We start from the raw sequence: 17713 nt of genomic DNA on the forward strand, positions 1-17713 counted from the left end.
CTGAGGAAATATAAGAGAATAGAAACCCTCTGGTGATACAAGAATTGTTCGATGAATTCCCCCTCCTTAAAGAAGAACCCGAGGGGCTGCCCCCATTGAGAAATATTCAACACCATGTTGACCTAATCTCGGGAGCTACACTACCAAACTTACCTCACTATAGAATGAGTCCCAAGGAATACGAAATCCTTCACCAACACATCGAGAAGTTACTCAACAAAGGGCACATTCAACCAAGTTTAAGCCCATGTGTTGTCCCGACCCTACTAACTCCAAAGAAAGATGGAAGCTAGAGAATGTGTGTAGACAGTAAAGCCATTAATCAAATCACCGTGAAATACCGTTTTCCAATCCCTCGTATAAGTGATCTACTTGACCAACTTCGAGGAGCATTGATCTTTCCTAAGGTGGATTTAAAGAGTGGATACCACCAAATAAGAATATGACTGGGTAATGAATGGAAGACGGCTTTCAAGACCAATGAAGGATTGTTCGAATGGCTAGTCATGCCCTCCTTTTGGGCTATCAAATGTTCCAAGCACTTTCATGAGACTCATGAATCAAGTACTCCATCCTTTCCTTAACAAATTTATCGTAGTTTTCTTTGACGATATTTTGGTGTATAGTAGGAACATTAAGGAGCATCTACAGCACCTTTGAAGCCTTTTTCAAGCATTAACAACCGACAAGCTCTATATCAATCATAAGAAATGTCTTTTTCTAGTAAAGGAAATTACATTTCTTGGCTTCTTAATTGGTCACAATCAAATTAAAGTTGATCCAAAGAAGATTGAAGCTATTACCCAATGGCCAACTTCATGCTCGGTAAAAGACATTCAAGCCTTCCTTGGTTTGACTTCATTTTACAAAAAATTTATCAAGGATTTCAGCTTTATCGTATTACTAATTGTCTAAAGAAAGGTAGTTTCCATTGGGGAGAAAAACAACACAGTAGCTTTGAATGTATCAAAGGAAAGTTGAGTTCCAGCCCTGTTCTTAAGCTACCAGACTTCTATATACCATTTGAAGTAGTCGTGGATGCCTGTGGAGTGGGCATTGAAGGTGTATTATTCCCAAAAGGGCACCCTATTGAGTTCTTTAGTGAAAAACTCAGTAATTCAAGGCAGAACTGGAGTACTTATGAACAAGAATTGTATGCCCTTGTTAGAGCTTTGAAACTATGGGAGTACTATCTTCTTTCTAAAGAATTTCTCTTGTTGACGGATCATTTTTCATTGAAGTACCTACAATCTCAAAAGAATATCAGTCATATGCATGCATGGTGGATTTCCTTCATTCAAAGGTTTGATTTTGTGATCAAACACTAATCAGGCAAAGAGAATAAAGTAACTGATGCTCTAAGACGAAAGAATTCTCTCCTTACTATCTTAGCCATCGAAGTAACTGCTTTCTCTCATCTTCCATGCTTATATAAAGAAGATGTTGATTTTGCTGAGATATGGTATAATTGCACCCACTTTATAAAGACTAATGATTTTCATATAGTGGATGGTTTCTTATTCAAGGGAGAGCAATTGTGTATTCCACACACTTTCCTTCGAGAAGTTCTTCTAAAAGAAGCACACTCAGAAGGATTGGCTGGACATTTTGGTCAAAATAAAACTTTTGAACTAGTGACTGCTTGGTTTTATTGGCCACAAATTCAGAAGGACACAAATAACTTTGTTAAGAGATGTTCTATTGATCAAAAAGTAAAAGGCACAAGCACTAATGCGGGTCTATATTCACCATTACCTATTCCCACAACCATTTGGGAAGACTTATCAGCTGACTTTGTACTTGGTCTTCCAAAAACCCAACGGGGGTATGATGCAGTAATGGTGATAGTGGACCGTTTCAGTAAAATGACTCACTTTCTTGCTTGCAAAAAGACAAATGATGCAGTTTATATAGCCAATCTCTTCTTTAAAGAGATTTTTTAACTTCATGGAGTGCCCAAGTCCATTGTATCTGATAGAGATGTCAATTTCCTTAGCCATTTTTGGCGTACACTATGGAAGAAGTTTGATACAACATTGAAATTTAGCACTACCTCACACCCTCAAACTGATGAGCAGATAGAAGTTATCAACAGAACATTGGAAAATCTTATACGTTGTCTAAGTAACTCAAAACCGAAACAATGGGATTTGTCCCTTGCCTAAGCAGAGTTTGCCTTTAATAATATGAAGAATAGATCAACAGGAAGATGCCCTTTTGAAGTTGTATACACCAGAACTCCAAGACTAACTTTTGACCTTGCTAACTTGCCTTCTGTAGTAGATGTTAGCATTGAGGCTGAAAGTATGGCTGAAAGAATTCAAAAGTTTCATCAAGAAGTCCATGATCATTTGGAGAAAACTACCTTGTCTTACAAAGAAGCTAGAGACAAGCCTAGAAGAAAAGTTAATTTTGAGGTAGGAGACCTAGTAATGATCCATCTACGCAAAGTTCGATTTCCTACTGGTACGTACAACAAATTGAAAGATTGACAACTTTGACCATTTCAAGTATTAGAGAAATATGGCACCAATGCATACCGCATTAAATTACCAACAAATTTGCACATTAATCCAGTATTCAACATGGCTGACTTGAAGCCTTATTTTACTCTGGACAGTTTCCATTTAGCATCCTAATTGCCTCGTAGACGAGTCCAATCTTGAAGGGGTGGATTTGATATAACTAGAAAGCTTACCTCTTTAATTAGCTATAGTTAGTTTGTTAGTTTTGACTTTAACTATAGTTAATTTGTTAGTTTTGAACAAACTTGTAATCTTTCTCTATAAATAAAGCCTCTTCCCTCATTGATTCAAAATATTAGATTTTTTGTTTCACACGAGAATTAGAGCCCTTGCACTATGTGTTGTCGATATCTACTCCGCCTGGAGAAATTATGTTAGCAAAGGAGAAGATAAAAGCATGTCAGATTGAAGTAGCGAGTCATACACTGGATGTGACTTAAATAGTCTTGGACATGTTGGATTTTTATGTGATTTTGGGCATGGATTGGCTAGCTGCTCTCACAGCTTAGTATAGTGTAGACTGCTCCTTTAGTATAGACTGCTCTCACAAGGAGGTGATTTTTAACCCTCCCACAGGAGCCAGCTTTAAATTTAAAGGGGCAGGAACTGTGGTCATGCCCAAAGTGATTTGGGCCATGAAAGCCCAAAGGTTGCTTAACCAAGGGAGTATCTTGGCTAGTGTCATTGACATTAGAGAGCCTGAGGTCTCCTTGACTTTGGAGCCAGTGGTACGAACTACCCGGATGTCTTTCCAGAGGATCTCCCAGGTATGCTGCCGCATCGGGAGATAGACTTCGCTATCAAGATGGAGCCAGACACAACTCCTATCTCGAAAGTTCCGTGCAGAATGGCTCCAATAGAACTAAAGGAAGTGGGGTTGTTACACTCCAGATTGACCTAATCCCTAGTCAAACCGGGGATTTTTCGTCTCAATCAGGGCGAGTATCCACAAGGACCTGACCGCGTGGGAATTTTTGCCAACCATACTCCCCTCTCTCCATCCTCTCTTTTTATTAAGAATGATAGTTTTGAGGATCTAATATTAAAAAATAATAATAACAATAAGGGACCTCACAATATTTATAAAATAAGTCAGCTACTGTTATTTGTAAATTGATTTTAAGATAGAATCTCATATTATTTAATAGGTAATTTGAAATATTTCCTTCTTATTATGTTGTCTATTCCCATTGTTCCCTTCAAGTTCATTATCAAGTAGTGGTGCTTCAAGTTTTTGAGCACTTGAATTTTTATGGCTCATTTTTCTTTGATTTTAATTTGACCCTAAAAAAAAAATTTGTGATTGATTTTAGCTGTGATATAGATAGAAGGGATGGGGTTAATTCTCATGGTTATTTTTCTTTAGTGATCAATTAAGTTCATGTCCTAGGTTTCTATAGAGAGAGGGAGAAAGAGGGGAGAGAGAGAGGGAGAAAAAGGGGAGAGAGAAAGGAAGAGAGAAGTGAAGAAAATGATTATATATACATACACATATACTATTGAAGAAAATGGTTATATTACTACGTGAGTTGCACATGTTGTGTAAATTTTCAAAAGATAACTTACTTACAAAAGTTAATAATACAACCTTATTTTATGGATAAGAGAGTTTTATTTTCTAAAAAGTCATGAAAAACTAAGAGTTTTAAAAATTAAGTGAGGAGAAATAATAATTATTTTATATTAACTATTACTAATTAAGTTTAAAATACATTAAGAAAAGAATATATAAATTAAATATGTATAAAAGAAAATATAAACTAAAATATTTTGTGTTGTTCTTTTCTAAAAGAATTGTATTAATCACCCATTAGTAAAAAATAATCTATTTTCATTTTGGATGATTTGATTATTTTCTTAATTTCTAACTTTCATATTAAAAAATTAATAATACTTTCTAAAAAAAAAAATAGTGTGCACTTATCAAAAGAATATATTTGTTATTTTGATTTGAAGATTTAATTATCTTCTTAATTTTAAACTTTAATTTTAATCACAATGTTTTTTTAATTATGTGATAATTCTTTCTTAGTTCAATCTAAAAATCTTTTTATGTTGATTTAGATGATTTGATTATAAATATATTTTTTTAGATTCCATGGTAATCCATGATTTATCCTCTTTTAAAAAATAAGAATAAGAATAATGAGAATAATAACATAATAATATTAAATTTTGTGACTATCTTCCTTTAGTTTAAAAAAATTATTTCGATTTGGATGTTTTGATAGTTTTTTTAAAATTCAAATTTTAATTTAAACAAAATATTGAAAATTTATTATTCATAGATTTTGCAATGATTCTTCCTAATTTCAAACCAACAAAGTAGTGGTGTGATACATAGTCATTCCTAGACCTAAAAATATAGGAAAAAGTTTTTTTTTTAAAAAAAATAATAATAATAATAATAAATAATAAAAATAAGAGATACTTGAAAGAGCAAAATTATACACAAAGCTTACCTCTGAAAAAGGTTAAAAGAATAATTTTTTTTAAAATAAAACACAAAATGTTGGAATAATGAATCTTTTTTTTAAAAAAAATTAATTGATTGCAAAAAAAAAAAAAAAAATCTATGGAAAATTAAAGCAATAAATAATTGTAAATAGGAAAATTCTTATAAATAGAAAATTTTCAAAAATATTTACACTTTATAGCAAAAAGTTCAAAAAATGCTACACTTTTAGAACTTTTTGCATATTTTAAAATATTTTTTATATTTAAAAAGATCCCAATAAGTTAAGATTTGTGATTTTGGTTGAATTTTAAAAAATCTCATTTTTTTCTATCAATTTTAGATAAAATGAGAGAATGAGATTTTTTTTTAATGTGAATTAGAGATCAAATGAGAAATTTTTTTCTTAAAACTTCTTTCCGTGAGATTTTAACATGAGATGCTTTTAGATCTATACTCATTTAATGTGAAAGTCAAATTAAAAGTTTTTTTCCATAGTCCCATTAGATATTATAGATTTTAATTTGAACAAAAATATTGTTTTTTCTATCAAAATCCTAAAAACTTAAATCCCTTTTGATTTTCAATGATCTCTTTTTTATTATAATTTTATTTCAAAGTTTTATGAAAGAAGAAAAAAAAGGTACAAACGCACGTAAAAAAATAAAAATAAAATTATTATAATCTCTTACTAATTAATATGTATATACAAAATTAAAAAGTGATAAAACTACAAAAGTATAAAATCAATCAATCACATTCTTCTATGTCATTTTGTCGATCTCTAAATTTCTTGAACCCTGTTCTCTCTGTGCTCTTCAATACTTGAGGATTAATAGGCGAATCTGCATCTATAGAAAAAGAAAGCTATAAAAGCATATAAAAGCAAAACAATAAATCACTCTATATGATTTTTCAAAATTGAAAAATGAAAATAAAAAGTTGAAAAAGAGACATACATTAAAAAAGAGGGAGATGTGATATTTCTTCTGGCCTTGGAAGAGATATGAAGTAGAACCATTCAACTCTTGCATTGGAAAAGATGTTATTATTAACAAAATGGAAATTAAAAAAAAAAGTAAAAATCTTGAGAGAAGGAGTTAACAAAATTAAAATAAAATACCTGATGAAAAACGATGGTTCAATTTAGTTATTTATTGAAAGAAACTTAGATTTCAAATTAATAAAATATAATTTGAAATTACATCCATAAATCTAAGAAATAGTGAGAATTCTTGAATGATATATATATATATATATACCCACGTGAATGATAAATTTTGGATCTTAAATCAAATATTACGATCAAATATTAAAAATAACCAAACTTTATACCAATAAAATTCATGTGAATGATAATTTTTTTAATCCACGTGAATGATATAATTTTTGTTTTTAAATGATAAATTTTGGATATTAAATCAAATATTTGAATCAAATATTAGAAATAACCACATTGTAAACAATAAAATTCGTGGATATAAACTAGGGATAATCAAATTCTAAACCAATTAAATTTATGTGAAGTATAAACTATTTAATATGAATTTTTTTAATGATTTAAATGAGATGTTACATAATATAACTTTATAACCATCAACTAAAAGGGGTAAAAGGGGAAATCAAAGTTTATCTCCATAGCTCCTGTTAGATAGTATAGATATATAAATATATTGAAACATGTTGTCGCATCTATATATCTTATATCAATATTAGTAGAAAACTCAGGTATTTAAATTTTTAATTTGAAACATTATAAACTAAATCCATCTATTTTTTAAAATATTTGAAACCTTATAACTAAAGGCTTATATTAACCCAATTTGAAACATTATAAACTATATGCATTTATTTTTTAAAAAATTTTCGACCAAAGACTTTTCTTTATAATTATTAATTATTATCTATTATAAAGGGAATGTAAGCTATTTGACTTTTTAAATAGAAGAATTGCACAGTTCAAGCAACATTCAATAGCAATGTGCCATGTGGCAAAGTTAATTTTTAGAAAAACTTGAATTTTTTAATTTTTTTTTGTTTAGTGTGTAGAAAAAAATTGTTTTTTTTAGAAAAACATGAATTTCTTAATTTTATTTGTAGTGTGTAGACAAAAGAGGAGCATAATTATTTTTTAGGGACCCAAATGAAATTTGGCCCAAGATTCAAATTTGCTAAAAAAATAGCCTTCTGCTTATGTCAGCCACGTGTGAAAGTACCATCTTGTCTCTATACCGCATGTGAGGGCCTCCCGCTCAAACAAATTATTGTTTCTTTCTCTCGTTCCTTTAACTACAATTTTTTCCTTCGTTTGAATTCTTCCTCTAGCTTCTTTCTCATCAAATTTGTAATTTTTTCCTTGGAGTTTTTTTCCATCATTCGAATTCTTGCTCTCGTTTCTTGGTCTCACTCTTGTTTCTTCCTCTCGTTTTGATTCACGTTCCAACTTACATCCTTTGATTCGAGAAGAAAAAAAAAAGGCGACATAAATAGAAGAAATTGTCGAAAAAGAGAGTGGCTGAAGAAAAGAGGACGAGAAGGAAATCGTCGAAAAAATGAAAAAAAGGCGACATAAACAAAAATCTCCAAAAGGAAAAGGGAAATCATCGAAAAAAAAAGAGGGTAGCATAAACAGATGAAAGCGCTGAAAACGAAAAAAACAAAAGAACAAGAACAAGAACAAGAACAAGAAAGAATGCAGAAAAAGCAAAAAGAAAAAAAAGAGAGAAAAAAAAGAAAGAAAAAACATTTCAAAAGAGAGAAGGAAGAAGAAAGATTAAAGTAGTAATTTCACAGGGTGATGACATCAGTAGAAGGCCAAATTTCATTGATTTTGAAACTTGAGATTATTTTTCATATGGGCCCCGATAAAGGACCCTCAATATAATTATTTCACATTTATGGACATTTTCACCTTTTGCCTTGAAGAGCATTAGAAACTCATTACACAGTATATATATGTATTGTGCTTAATATATTTTTGGGAAAATTACCTTTTTAGCCTCCGAGTTTTGAAGAATATGTGTGTTTAGTCCTTGGGTTTTCAAAACATACATTTTTAGTCTCCAAGTTTTTTTTTAAAAAGAAAAAGCAGGTTTAAAAAGTCCATACATTAATTATTATTATTATTTTAAATTAAAAATTATTTTTTTTTTTTTACATATTATCTCTTCTTTCTAAAAAAATTTTTTAAACATATAATTATATAAAGTGGAAATAAAAAATAGTACAAGGAGCTTTTAAACTTATTCTTAAAACTTGGGGACTATTATGGACAATTTTGGATCGAATGGTATAATTTCCATTTAGAAGCGACAAGGTAAAGATGAAGTGTGATACGAGCCAAAAAGTGGAGACTGAGAACCAAAATGGGCCAAGGAAAAAAGGGTTTCCTTGAGTCAATATGCTTAGTCTTGGCCTTGCCAAATGCATAACAAGGCATGCATTATGCATGCCCTTGCTCAAGAAAGCATTTTGGGCCTGAGATATGGCCTAAACAAGATACTTGGTGTCACACCCCCTCCTGAACTCACCTCTCGAATCTAAAAGGAGGCGTGAGGACGATATACACTACTTTTTTGTGATACCTACTGCCCATCTGAACCTATTCCACTTATTAACTTATTTTATTACAAATAGTATAACGTTTAAAATGTTTACAACAACAAACTTAAATTCTGGAAGTGTCCCTATGTTGTGGCAAACCTTGACTTTAGCAGCACCCTAGAACTCCTCGCTTTCGCTACCTGGGGGAGGGGAGGGGGATAAAATATTGGAAAACGTGAGATAGAAAGCCTAGTGAGTGACAAAAAATAGTTTCTTTTGAAAATCATTTGAGAAAGACACATGCAATGCATCCAATCATATAACCACAACAAAGTTTGCATGTACTCAGTCTGGTAACTGAGTTTATCTTGGCATGATCGCATGTGTTAAATAACACTTTTCTACAAACCGAGGAAATCCTTCCCAATCACCCAAATTATCCCACCGAATTTGCACATGTCGACAATATCCCGTTAATCATACTCGGGTACGCTGACAATCCCAACTACTTATACTGATAATTCCAGCCAAACGCCCACGAGGTATGCTCACAATTATCCCCGGGTGACGTTCCAGTTCCTGTCATATTCACAGCATACATGCATCCAATCTTGCACACAATCAAGCAGTAAAACGTATTTTCCGATTATGCCATAAGTTTGAAAATTAAAACCTACAACCAACCCTGTATATATATATATATATAGACGCACATATATATACATTCATATCATATATCACAAACATAATAAGTAAAGGAAAACCACTCATAGTCCTCATGTTTATCTTTCAAGAATTTTACTAGCACAACTTCTGGCCCGGGTTTCCTCGAATTTCTCATCTTTCCATGAAATCCCAAATTAGTCAAAAAATTCCCACAAAAGTTCTATTTCAATCCAAAAACATCTTAAGAATAAAATAATCAGCTTACCCCCTTTAAAAATACCAAAACAAGCCTAATTTTCCAACAAAACAACTTTTGGAGGTTATTTCATGGGTTGATGAGCGCTAGAGGCTGCTAGATGGTGTTAACGCGCACAACTGGGTGTCAGGCGCCGCACAGAGTGGGCAGGGATGAAGTACTAGGCGACGAGCTGGGTTGGGCGTGCGCCTGGGCGATCGCACACGTAAAGCTAGTGGTGGGACTCACGCAAGCGTGCGTGGGGTGTCCGCGCCCCTTGCGTTAGGAATTCGTGCATGCGTAGCATGGAATGTCTGCACACTAGCGATGACGCACGGGTAGGGCTGCTGGGCACGCGTGCACAAGCACTGGTGTCAGACGATGACGCTGCGCTGTGCTATGCATCCGACTGGGCCTTCAACCTTCCAACGTTGATTTCTCTTTCCTCACAACTCCAATTCAAATGGCAGCCTAAAACCCCTCACGTAATTCCCTTATGGACACTTGCACACTAGAATCACTCAATAGACACGAGTGAATTGTGAGAATTAAACCCTCAAGCTGCCCTATTTATAGGCGTCCAAAAGTATCCTCTGTTCGAAACCTCCAGCTCCATTGCATGTCTAGATGCCTTCCTCTTGTGTTGCCAACGCATCTCCCTTGCCACCTCTACCTCGAAGTGGTTTCATCTCCCTTAGCCAATGCAAAGCCCGAACTTTGCATGTGCTCTCATGCTTCCACCTAGCTTTGGCTCAGTCATAATTGTCCCTTGCTTAGCCACTTGTCCCGATGAGTTGCCAACTTATCCTTGCTCTTCAAGACACAACTTATCAATGCATAACTCAACCAAACGACTGCATGCTCTCTAAGATCGCATGGTCTCTTCCAATGCTTGACTCTTCCTTGGCCCTTACTAACCTCAAGTTCATCGCATATTCTCCCTTGACCGCACACTCCTTCCCCACGCACGACTCTCCCTTGGGGCATGCCCTCCTCGGCCAATGCATACCTTCATACATTCAACATCCATACTTAGGCCATCGCATGGTATCTTCATCGCATACACATAAACAACGCATGCACACCTCCTCGCCTAGGCCAACCTTGTCATATGCGTCCATGAGGCCCTCCCTAACCTCACAATGACTTAGCCATCGCATGGCCAACGCATAGGAATTTTCTTGCCCTCTTCATGTGATCAACTAACCTCTAATTACCTTGGCCAACTCCTTGTTTTACTCTCGACCACCCACACCATGCGTCCACCATGGTCTTGCCAAGCACAACACCCCTTGCTTGGTGTCTTGATCGCAAGCTTCACACCAACGCATGGTGTTCCCTAAGCTTCCACACTTAATAAGGTAACTTAAACTCAACTACCTTGGCTCATTAACAATCTTTGCCGCAAACCCTTAACCCTTCAACGCCTATATCAACGTATGGCAAGAATCGGCCTCACCTACTTCACACTTAACCTCAAAAGGTCCTTGGTGGTCGCATACCTCATGCGTCCTCTACCTCAATATCCTCCTTCCACCATTAACCTACAACTAAACTCCTCCAATGACAATGTCATCGCCTAACCTTGCGATGGCAAAGCCATTGCTTTCTAAACCTCATCCCAACGTATGGAACCAACACATGCTTCCTACACTTAAGCCAATTTTCCTCCACCAAGTGCTTCCTAACATACTACCTGAGAGCCCTATTTTAACATTTAGAACTTTCTTCTTCCCTTTTCTCAAACTTTTCCCTACAATATAACCTTAACTTATACCCAAACTTGTTTAACATACTAATTACTCACTTAAGTAGGGAAAATAGGATTCGGGTTTCACACTTGGCCTTGACCAAGATCGAGGCCGACCCTAGCCAAACATAAAATCGGGTTTGCCTCTTTACTTGGTAAGTCATCTAATTATCCTAAGGCAACTCTGAAATCATAGGGAACAACCTAAGAGAACTTTCTCTATAAATACATATGAGGTAACTTGAGTCCTACTCTCAAACTCTCTGGAGGGCAGGTTTTCCCTTTTGCAGACCATGTTCTTCTTCCTTTCAAAAAAATTCATTGTTGGTATCACGTGAAGATCAGATGAATTCTCCCCTGTCCAAAATTTGGCATCAACAGTTAGCGTCCTCTATGGGGAAAAAGTGTTCTACTAACAATCTGTACCCCGCCCTGAATCTCGTGAGTCTTGTAGTTTGTAATTGTAATGTACAAACAATTTTATTTATTTAATATAATATGAGATGTTTTATTTGACTTTTAGTAGCATTAACCCATAAATCAATAAACTAACATCCAAGGTTATTTTCTGTAGCTTAAACATGTACGTAGAGACATACAAGTAGATCATGTTTAACTGATAAACTAAATGGTATCATATTGATATTGAAAAGTAATAAGAATTGGAGGTGTTAAGCTTTTTATCATCCTGGCGGCGAGCTATTTTTCCGCAGGACCTCCCCTACAGTATCGTCACCGCAGTAGAGTTTAACCACCAAGTTGTAATGTATGGATAAGGTTGGGTACCTTATCCTAATGACATTATGAATACGGCCCGCTTTTTAGATGTTACAATTGTTGTGAAGTGCTACAAATGATCTGATCCCAATCATTCATGTGAAGACATGTGGGCGGGGGTATTTGATACAAAGGGGTTTGTATAAGATCAGACTACGAAATGATTAATCTCATTATATAACACCATTGATAATAGAGAGTACATTTTACCAAGATGACCATAGGTGACATGACCTGAATCATGAGTGAATTGTGAACTCTTGCCTATGAAAGTGGTCCTTTGGTTTGTATAGGTGAGAATGGCCAGATCGCCGACTCAATAAGCCTACCATTTTGGGGATTCGTTTGATTGGGGAGCTGGAAACACAACTACACAAGATGGAATTCACTCCTTCCCTAATATTGGGGTAAGTAGATAAATTGCTCCCTTAAGGGCTGATTTTAAGGTTTAAACAATGTGACACCACAACCTCTCTTGGCCCAAGAGGGGATTGGTCATAGTTGGACTATGACTTATTGTTCATTAGAGGGATCAATGGTATTTAAGGAGTTAGATGTAACTTTTGGGGCAAAACGGTAATTTTGGCCCAACTGTACTTACGAGCAATTTATGAAGGGTCATCACACCATTGACTGGTTATATCCAATGAACACAAAAATATATCTGTAGTGCGAAGAGTACAGCTATCGGTCTTTAATGGAGTGACCAACAGTTAATGGATCTTGAATAATTTAATTAAATAAGTTTAATTAATTATTCACATATCATTGGAGTTTCAATTTAAAGGTCTACAGGGCCCCTTCTATAGCTCAACAGGGATCATTAAGAATCAATTTTGGATTAATTTGAGTTGTTCAAATTAATTGAGGGAATTAATTATATGTGATATAATTAATTTAAATGAATTATATGTGATATAATTAATTTAAATTAATTATATACGATATAATTAATATAATGTATTTGATACATTATAATATAAAGTTTATTTTGAGAGGAATTAAATATTTGGATATGATTCAAATATTAATTATATGAATGAGATTCATATGATTAAATTTAGTAGAAATGTGATTTATATTAAATACCATACATTATTGGGAGAAATAAAAACCATACGTTATATTATTTTGATATAACATAAAATTGTATAATAAGTTAGTTATTATATTTGTATTAAAATTAATTTTTTTTATTTTAATTTAAATTCAAAATAAATGGAGGGAGTTATTAAAACTAACTTCCCTCCCCTTTTTCTCTCAATTTTTTAAAAGTGTGTTGGTGGTTACGAAGATGAGATCTTCTTCTTCTTCATCTTTGCAGAGAAGGTTAGTGTGTGTTCTTACAGATCTCCATGCAAAAGAAAAACTCCTCTCCAAAAGCTTTTCCCCTCTTCCCAAAATATCACAGAGCCCACACTTCTTATGATTCCCAGCCCCTACAAAGAATATGGAGGTCTCTCTTGTGGGGGTGCGCTTCTTGAATTATTGTAAGTTTTTAGAAGATTGGTTGTTCATGATCGAAGAGGAGGAAATTCGTGAAGTCATCGGTTCTTCCAGGGTAAGCCTTTCTTGAAACCTTAATTCTATTTCTCCTTCTTCCTTGCATTCTGTATATTTTTTTTTTTTTTTTTTTTTTTGTGTTTAGCATGATCTTTGGTTCTGTAAATTTTGTTATGTGTAAAATTAAAAATTGAGAATGGTCCCCGCTTCCATATGAAACTTCACCATTCTTTTACAATCTACTTACCTTACAAAGCATGGGTAATAGGGATGGGAATAAAATTTAGACAAAGATAACTGAAACCAAGGTCGAGCTCGAGGGCCAAGTTGAAACGAAGAGCAAAGGTCGAGGCTACCAAGGTCAAGGCCAAGGTGACCAAGTTGAAGCGAAGAGCAAAGTTCAAGGCTACCAAGACCAAGGCCAAGGAGACCAAATTGAAGCAAAAAGTAAAGGGCGAGGGAACTAATGCTAAGGCCAAGAAGACCAAGTTAGAGTGAAGATCAAAGGTCGAGGCTACCAAGGCCGAGGCCGAGGAGACCAAGTTGAAGCAAAGAGACAAGGCCAAGGATTAGGCTCAAAATTTGGAAACTGGGGATGAGTCGAATCCTAGGGCATTAACCTTTCCGGGAAGCCAATCCCTTTACATAGCCATAATAGGCTATTGTTTTGAAGTAGTTGCAATTAAATCGGCTGGTCTATAATCAGTTACTAGAGAATAGGCCGTAAGGGTACGAATTTACTAACTATTCAATCAACCAGTGTCCTGTTTGCAACCGAATGCATATCAGTTGTGATTGAATCAGTAAACGCAACAATATCCCTTCTTCTTAAAATAAGCACTGCTAGTATAGTCTTTTTACAGTGGAACGTGAATTTGTGATCAAAATTTCATAGAATGCTAACCGAGACCGACCCTAAGTGTATCAAGGTAAAATATTTTCACCATCCATATGCATCAAAGTACTCCATATGCACTGTAGAAAGTAGGCCAGGTCAAGTCCAACCCTAATCTAATCACATTAGGGTTAGAGATCTCTACCAATCTCCTCATAACATCTAGGATGTTGTGAGAACCCTAAATATTCGAGGCCAAAGCTCAAACTTATTGATGGCAAGTTGAGTTGTTCAAGATCTAGCGATAGTACAAGGTTGAGGTTGAGACCGAGGCTGAGGTCGTGAAGCACCACCAGAGACCAAAAATAAATTAGAACCTCGAAAGATGAAGGGACAACCGAAGACAAACATGTGAAGCTTGATCAAAAAAAGCCACCACCCAAGGTTGACTAGCTTGGACCAAAGTCGAGGCCGACCTTCCAAGGCCAAGGTTGAGCCGACCAACCAAGCTTCAGACCAACTTCATCTTAGGGAGAATTTATACTTGCAATATTAGTGGATGCATGTCTAATAAATCAAGATAACATTCATTTTGGCATAAATAGTTATTACGAAGAATTACCTTTTTAGCACTTGAGGTTTCAAGAAAAGAATATTTGGCTCTTGATGTATCAAATTGATCATTTTAACTCTTAAATTTTCAAAATTAGTTTAAAAGAAGTCTCTATACTAATATAACCACTAAATTAAACATAAAAATTGACAAGATAGTTGAAATGACAAGATGATTGGGAAAAATATATATTTAATCTTCTCTTTCTCATCTCTTCTTCCTCGGCCCTTGCTCATATTCTTTCTCCTTTCTTTCCGTCCTCTCTTTTAATTAATAATAATATTATTGAGGATCTAATATTGAAAAAAAAATGTGGGACCTAAGTGAGCTACTACTATTTGTCCATTGATTTTAAGATAGAACCTTATATTATTAATAGGTAACCTGAAATATTTCCTTACTGCTATGTTGTCTAGCCCCATTATTGGCTCTAACTTCATCATCAAGTAGTGGCGCTTCAAGTTCTTGAGCATTTGAGTTTTTCTTGAATTCATTTCCTTGATTTCAATTTGACACTCCAATTTTTTCATTATCTTTTTTATATGGGTGCCTTTAATTTTATGATTGAAGTTGTGATATGGATAGAATGGAAGGAGTTAATTCTCATTGATTTGGTTACTTTTCTTTTGTGATCAATTAATTTCATGTCTCGAGGTTTTCATAGAAGGGAGAAAGTGGAGAGAGAGTTCTCAAAAAAAAAAAAAAAAAAAAAAGGAGAGAGAAAGGGGAGAGAAGTGAAGAAGACGACTATATATACACATACCTATCTATACTATCTAAAAGTAACTATGGGGGAGAAATATTTGATTTTCCCTTTTCCCCCTTTTAGTTGATGATCATTAGGATATCTTATGTAATTTCACATTTAAATCATTAAAAAAATCTCATTTTATCTCTAATATCTACTTCATGTTAAATAAAGGAGAAAAAAATTAAAATTCACATTTTATTCTCTAATCTCTAGTTCATAAAAAATATTTTTTTTAAAAAAAAAATCATATTTTTCTTTAATAATCTCTACTTCTCTATGAATAAAGAAAAATATATTAAAAAAAAAAAATTTTATCCTCTAATCTCTTATTCACAATTTTTTATCTCTAATATCTGCTCCAAGTTAAATAAAGGTAAAAAAAAGTTTTAAAAAATCACATTTTATCCTATAATCTCTTATTTACGATTTTTTTAAAATCACATTTTATCTCTAATAATCTCTATTTCACATTAAATAAAGGATTTATAAATAAATAAAATAAAATTATGATTTGAGATCTAAATTTTTTTTTCCTAAAAATAGGCAATTTCAACTTGTGATCATTTTCCATCACGTATTTCCTCTCCCTTTTCTTTTTTTCTTTTTTTTTTAAAAAATTTTTATTAATCGACCCTTTCTGAATTTTTTGCTTTCTTCTTTTTTTGGAAGAAATTTTGTTGTAGTTAATATTTTTTTAAAAAATTTCATTAGCAACATGTTTTTCAATATTTCTTTTCCTTATTAAAAGGTTCAATTTTGTTTCAAGGATCTTTTCTATCTTCTATAGGAAGATGTCACCTCTCTCTCCTTTATGTCTTCTTTTTCAATTTTTTTTCACTTTTCAATTTTGTAAAATCATATCGAGTGATATACACTACAAGAATTTTTACCTGTTCAGATGTTTTTTTTTTCAAAGCATCAGTTTTCGTCGGCATAGACTGGTTTCACCTAACATAATTTTAATTTGTCGGCCAAAATAAAGAAACACCTACATTCTTTTTTTTTTGCATATCTATATCGACACAACTAGACACTTATTCTGACGCACAATTTATCGACCAAAGTTCTAAAAAAACTATTTTCTTTTTCCCTCCACCTTTCTTTTCCCCTCATTTTCCTTTCTCACTCCACTTTCCCTCCACTTTCCTCCCACTCTTTCCCCACCTTCGCCCCATGTTTTTCCTTCCACCTCCCCCATTCACTTTTTTGCTTTGCAAGCTTGGAGGTTTGCCAGCCGCATGCACTACAAGAATTTTGATTATTCCCAATGAAACTTTTCCTGATGCACAAAAAAACGTCAGCGCATCTCACTTCCCCCGATGGTGAAATGGCAGCATCGGGAGAAACCCCAATCTTGGGTTGTTTACTAGCGTTAGGATAACAAATCTATCCCAGGTCTATAAACCAACCTTCGAGCTTATTCAGCTATCCCGATGGTCCTAGAATCATCGGGCGATGTTTATGTTTTCTCGATGAGAGTTCCTTTGCCCGATGGTTCCAAACCATCGGGAGGTAGTGAAATAGAAAATTGAAAAAATTTATGGGAAATTATCAAATTCTCCCAACGGTGCTCTAGCGACTATCAGGAGTAGTTTAATTTTTTTTAAAATAATTATGAGAAATTGTCAAGTTTTGACCGACAGTATGCAAGTTATGCCGACGACGGTGTAAGAAGACCGTCAGGATTTGGTGGAGTTAGCCCGATGGTATGCGGGCGACCGTTGGCCAATGGGTATGAAATTAAAAAGTAGGTAGGAAGTTGTGAAGTTATGCTGACGATGGTGTCAGAACACCATCGGAATAATGTTGTGTTAGCCCGATGGGACGTCTGTGACCATTAAGAGTCCATAATTTTGCCGACGATGTTCGATGTACCGCTGAGATATTGGCATTTATCCCGACAATTTACCAGACGATCGTTGGGAGAAGTTCGTTAAAAACCTTCGCCCACAGTATTTTCTTTTCCTTCTTCCTCCATTTTCTTTCTCTCCTTTGTTTTTTCGATCTCCGAAACCCACAAGCATCGATTTCTTTTCCTTCTGTTTGTCGTTCGGTGGCCT

This window comes from Benincasa hispida, chromosome 10 (genome assembly GCF_027475165.1).
Source record: "Benincasa hispida cultivar pf3 chromosome 10, pf3_genome.v1.1, whole genome shotgun sequence".
NCBI classification, from domain to species: Eukaryota; Viridiplantae; Streptophyta; class Magnoliopsida; order Cucurbitales; family Cucurbitaceae; genus Benincasa; species Benincasa hispida.